This window comes from Suricata suricatta, chromosome 15 (genome assembly GCF_006229205.1).
Source record: "Suricata suricatta isolate VVHF042 chromosome 15, meerkat_22Aug2017_6uvM2_HiC, whole genome shotgun sequence".
Classification (NCBI taxonomy): Eukaryota; Metazoa; Chordata; class Mammalia; order Carnivora; family Herpestidae; genus Suricata; species Suricata suricatta.
Window position 1 is genome coordinate 43256391 of NC_043714.1, and position 6267 is coordinate 43262657.

Below are 6267 nucleotides of genomic sequence, written 5' to 3' on the forward strand. Positions count from 1 at the left end.
GACTGCCTCTTTAGCAGGTGGTGCTGGGAAAACTGGACAGCAACATGTAGAAGAATGAAACTAGACCAGTCTCTTACACCATACACAAAAATAAGATCAAAATGGCTGAAGGACCTGAATGTGAGACAGGAAACCATCTACTTCTGTTTCTGATGGCTGGCCTTAAAAATATATTTCTCTATGATATATCAACTGCCTGAAATCACACTCATATAAAGAGGCAATATACATTAGGAAAAAATAATAAAATCACATTCAAATTACATCTGCTTGATTAGAAAAGGAAGTCTATATATCTATTTGATGGAGCATTTTTTTTTAAAATAACTTACTTATTGCTAAATAAATTTTTTAAAAATAGTTTCTAGTAAAATGAACATAAAATGCACCTATGATCATTTTGAGTCAGTTTAGTACTTTACCAAATAAAAACTAGTAGATGAAATTCACATTTTAATATATATATGTACATATATATATATATACATTCTTAAATGTTTAGCTATACTACTAAAGTGAATTGTGATTCATATAATCTATTTTCAAGCTTTAAAACTGAAGGTAAGAATTAGTTTTACAATAATTTATATAAATGACAGACTAACACTACTTCCAGAAACCCAGGAAAAATAATGTTTGGCACAATGTCAAGGCCGTACTTAATTGGATGGCTATCCTGATATTTAGTCTGTGGACTCTTTATTGGCTAGAGGGCTAACTCCAGCTGTCAGGCCTGATGCTAATTGCTGCTTGGACCAGGCTTTCCCTCAGATGCCACAGCCCAAAGACTAATTCCCACTCCATATTTCAGGTCTTGGTATAAAGTTGCTTCCCTATAAAATAGAAAGAAAGTAGATATTCCCATGATGTGAACACAGGTTGGGAGTGGAAGAGAATCCAAAGTTCATGATTAGTTTAGATTCAGAAAGCATACTGTTTAAATCTGGGTGGTCATCCTAACTATATTTCATTTTTTTTCTCCTTTTTTTTCTTTTTTCTTTTCTCTTTTTCTTTTTTTCCTTTTTTTTTTTCTTTTTTTTCCTTTTTTCCCTAACTATATTTCAAAACCTTTACTTGCAAGCTTGGAAATACCCAAAATTACCTCTTATTCTCATGTCAACCAGCAAGTGGGAATATCTACAAGATCCTTATCCAATAAAGCATCCATGTATTGACCAGCAAACCTAGGTGTCTCAATTTTATGATTTCCATCATCATATATTCATATGGACCATGTAAGTCTCTGCTGCCCCTACTATTTTAATATTCCATTCTTATTCCATTTATAGCATTAATTTTTATTAGCCACTGTGTAAATTCACCAAATATTATAGAATAAGCCTCATGGTCAATCCTAAACTGGTATTGTATTATTTTTCATGCTTCCATCATATGAGTTCTCATTTACACTGATTGCACACATCTTAATTCTCAAGCTCTAGAGGATGGGAGAAGGCATCTGTCATGTAATATTATCAAACATCAAAGGAACTGTATTCAATATGATGTGCATGTATGTATGTATACATGTTTATGTGGGTGTGTACATGTGTGTGTATATCTCCCAATAGAAAAAATGGGCAAATGAGATAAACAAGCAACTCATGAAATCCAAATTATTAACAAGCATTGATAATGTTATCAGGCTCACTAGTACTCAGGGAAATGCTAGTTACAACCACAGGGTACCAATGACACACCAAACACACAAAGATTTAAAAGTCTGACAATTCTAGATGCTACCATGGATTTATAGCAATGGGTACTTTCATAGTCTGTCCATGAAGAAAAAATGGGCACAGCTGCTGTAGAAAAATGGCTATGTGTACAAGGATATGCATTGCAGCATTGCTTTTGTGAAAAGTAGGAAACAACCCAAATGTTAAAAAACTATAGCAATTATGGTATATTCATGCAGTGGAATACCAATACACAACAATGAAAATTATTAAAATTCTTAAACACAATTACAGACAAATCTCCCATCTAATGTTGACAGAAGACACAAAAGAATAAATATAACATGATTTCATTTATATAAAGTTGTAGAACAGGTAGACAAAAGAATATGTTTAGGCATTTATTTGCATACATGGTTGGTAAACTAGAAGAAAAAGAAAGAGGGTGACAATCACAAAAGTCAAGATAGTGGTTGCCCCCGAGGAAGGGTGAGGATGTTGTAATCAATAAAGGATCTTCAGTGATTTGGGCAATGTTTTATTTTACAGCCCACATAGTGGTTACCTAAATAAGTATTTGCTTCATAATATTCATTAAATGGTTTATGTTTTTGTTCGAAATTTAAAGAACACACGATTTAGCTAGATGGAGAAAAAGATAAGAGGATTCTGGGAAACTGGCAATGTGGCCCTCTCAGAATCCCTCTATACAAATAGGACAACTATACAACTACATAGTAAAACTGAAAACTCATGGGCAATATTTTAACAGAATGTTAAGGTGACAAAGTATTCCCACAAGTACCAAGATACAAGTAGGTGGGACAGATTACTGTCAGCCACAAGACCTGCATGGTGTTGGCACATAGGTAGAAGGAAGTGTCTGACAGACCTGAGTATGGAAGAGCCCCAAAACAGCTGGAAAAGCAGAACAGATCCCTTTGAGGTCTCCTGCCCTCTCCAATGCTGACTGAGTACACACAAAATTCAGTCAAGGTTAGTGAGAGTTTGGGAGGTGACAGAAGTGTTTGCACCTTGCTGTCATGGTGGTTACATGAAGCTATACAACTTGATTTTCTTATATGTTAATGTAGAACATAGAAAAGATAGAAAAAGTAAGGATAGCCTTTTCAGTAAGTGAAGATGCACAACTGGATATCCATCAGCAAAAATGAAAATCTCTCAAAAATCAAAGAACAAAGCAACTAAACCTTGACCTAAACCTAATACCTTATCCAAAAATTAACTCTAAATGGACCATGGACTTTAATGTAAAACATAAAATTATAAAGGTTTTAGGAAAAAATGTAAAAGAAAATCTTTAGGATCTAGAACTAGGCAAAGAATTCCTCAGTTTGAAACTGAAGTATAATCCATAAAAGGGGGAATTGGAAAATTGGGCCTCATCAAAATTCTAAAATTTTGCTCTGTGAAAGATACCCTTCTCTTTTTCCTTTCAGATAGTTATATTTATTCTGAATAGTAGGTGCAGGCAGCAACAGTTTATGTAGGAACATTTGTGTTAGTTGAATAAACATGGTCCAAGGCCTCGTTGCCTCTACTCTGATTAAATGCTTGGAGTGAAACTTCCCAGAATCCCTTGATAGAGACTATCCCCCCAATATGTCACCACCCTCCCAAAGACAATCCCACATGTGATAAACTTCAGGATTTCTCTTGCAAGTTCTTTTCTTTCTCCATGATCCTCTGTTTTTTTTCTTCAGGTAATTATGGTCTCCATAACTGAATATGGTAACTTGAGTTTGTGAAAATTGCATTTTCCATTTGTACTTGCAATTCCAGTCCATCACCACAGGGTTCACTCTGTTCTCTTCTATTTATAACTCTCTTCCACATCGATGAGAATTCTGGTTCTCATTATCTATGTTATTTTTATGTTTTTGATTAATCTAGATTTTTTTAAAATAAAAGGATATAACTCAAGAACAGCCAGATGGAAATAAGGTGTGTGGTAAGGAGTACAGAGCTTCCATGCCTTCTAAGCACACCTCTCTCCCCAAATCTCCAGGTGTTCACCAACCAGGAATCTCTCAAAGACCCTTTTAAGAAGTCTTTGGAAAGCTTGACTTTGAAAAGGGAAGCTAAAGGCTGGGAGAAAATATTTGCAAACTACATGCCCGACTAATGACTAGTATATATAAAAATAGCTGTAAAACTCAACAATAAGAAAACAATTCAATTAGCAAATAGAGAAAAGACATGAACAGATATTTCACTTAAGAGGATATGCAAATGACAAACAAGCACTTGAAAGATGTTCAACATCATTTATTATTGGAGAATGGCAGAGTAAAATCACAAGATATCACTGTGCACAAAATGTGCACATATTAGAATCTTCTACTAAAAATAGAAAATTGTGACAACACCAAACAATGGCAAGGATGCACAGAAACTAGATCCTTTTTACACTGCTGGTGGGAATGTAAAAATGATATACCAACTTTGGAAAATAATTTAACAGTTTCTTTTAAAAACTAAAAATACTTACCATATGACCCAGTAATCTCACTCTTAGATATTTATTCCAGAAAAATGAAGATTTATGTTCATTCAGAAACCTGGACATGAAGGCTTATAGCAACTAGATTAGTAGTAGTGAACGAGTGTAAATATCCCTAGTGGCCTTCAGTGGGTGAACAGATGTGTAACATCCATACAACAGAGTGCTATTTAGCAATGCAAAAAAAATTATTGATACCCATATCCACTTGGATGGATCTCAAGGGAATCATGTTGAATGAAAAAAGGTTGTCCCCAAAGATTACATATTATATCATTTCATTAAATAATAGGTTGGTGGATTCCAGGAGTTAGGGATGGGGGGAAGGAGGTGGGCATAGTTGCAAGAGGGCAGTACAAGGGAGGTTTGTGGTAACTCTTCTGTGTTTTGACTGTAGTGGCAAATACGTGAATCTCTGATGTAATAAAACTGACTAGAACTAACTATACACATACACACAAATAAGTGCATGTGTAAACTGGTAAAATATGAAAAAGATAGATGAATTATATTAATGTCAATTTCCTCATTGTGATATTGGATTATAGTTACACAAAATGTTACCATTAGGGAAAACTGGGTAAAAGTTACACAAAATCCTCTCTATTATTTCTTATAACTGCATATGAATCTATAATGATTTCAAAATAAAAAGTTAAATTAAAAAAACATTTCTACTGTATAGTAATATTTTATTAATTTGAGTGGTATGCACATAGATGCCCATTATAATATAATTTGTACCTTTCTGTACAAATTGCCTTATTTGTTTTTATTTATTTTTGCTTTCTTTTCTTTACATTTTTACTTAAATTCCAGTTAGTTAACATACAGTTTAATATTAGTTTCAGATGTACAATATAGTAATTCAACACTTCCACACAACACCCAGTGCCTATCACAAGTGCACTCTCTTAATCTCTACCACCTATTTCACCCATTCCCCTCTTCCTCCCTGCTGATAACCATCCATTTGTTCTCTATGGTTAAGTCTATTTCTTGGTTTGCCTACCTCAATGTTTTCCCCTTTGCTTGTTTGTTTCCTAAATTCCACATATGAGTGAAATCATAAAGTATTTGTCTTTCTCTGACTTATTTCACTTAGCATAATACTCTAGCTCCATCCAAGCCATTGCAGAGGGCAAGATTTCATTCTTTTTTATGGTTGAGTAATATTCCATTGTATATCTATACTACTTCTTCTTTATCCATTTATCAGTTGATGGACACTTGGGCCATTTCCATAATTTGGCTATTGTAGATAGTGCTGCAATAAACATTGGGGTGCATGGATCCCTTAGAACTAGTACTTTTATGTCCTTTGGGTAATTACCTAGAAGCACAATTGCTGGATTATAAAGTAGTTTTAGTTTTAACTTATTGAGGAATTTCCATACTGCTTTCCAGAGTGGCTGCACCAGTCTGCAATCCCATCAACAGTGGAAGAGGATTCCTTTTTCTCCAGATCCTTGCCAAAACTTGTTGTTTCCTGGGTTTTTTATTTTAGCCATTCTGACAGGTATTAGGTATTATCTCATCATAGTTTTGATTTGCATTTCTCTGATGACGAGTGACATTGAGCATCTTTTCATTGAGATGTCTCTTGGCCATCTGCATGTCTTCTTTGTAAACATGTCTACTCATGTCTTCTGCCCATTTTTTATTGGACTTTTATATTTTGCATGTTGAGTTTTATAGGTTCTTTATATATTTTTTGGGTATGAACCCTTTATCATATATGTAATTTGCAAATATCTTCTCCTATTCTGTAGGCTGCCACTTACGTTTGTTGTTTCTTTTGCTGTGCAGATGTTTTTTATTTTTATGAAGTCCCAATAGTTTTTATTTTTGTTTCTCTTGCCTCAGGAGACATATTTAGAAGGAAATTGCCATGGCTGATGTTAAAAAGTTTACTCCCAAAATGAACAAAGCAAAAGACTACAGTTGTTGGAGAGGGTGTGGAGAGATGGGCACCCTCCTACACTGTTGGTGGCAATGTAAACTGGTGCAGCCGCTCTGGAAAACAGTGTGGAGGTTCCTCAAAAAACTATCCATAGAACTCCC

At 34.5% G+C, this 6267-nt stretch overlaps 1 protein-coding gene across 6 annotated transcripts in view; it reads right to left on the bottom strand.

The window, feature by feature from the left end:
• RGS22 (regulator of G protein signaling 22) overlaps window positions 1–6267 on the bottom strand; it is a 123805-nt gene that overhangs the window by 68040 nt on the left and 49498 nt on the right. The gene's annotated exons all lie outside the window — the stretch shown is intronic.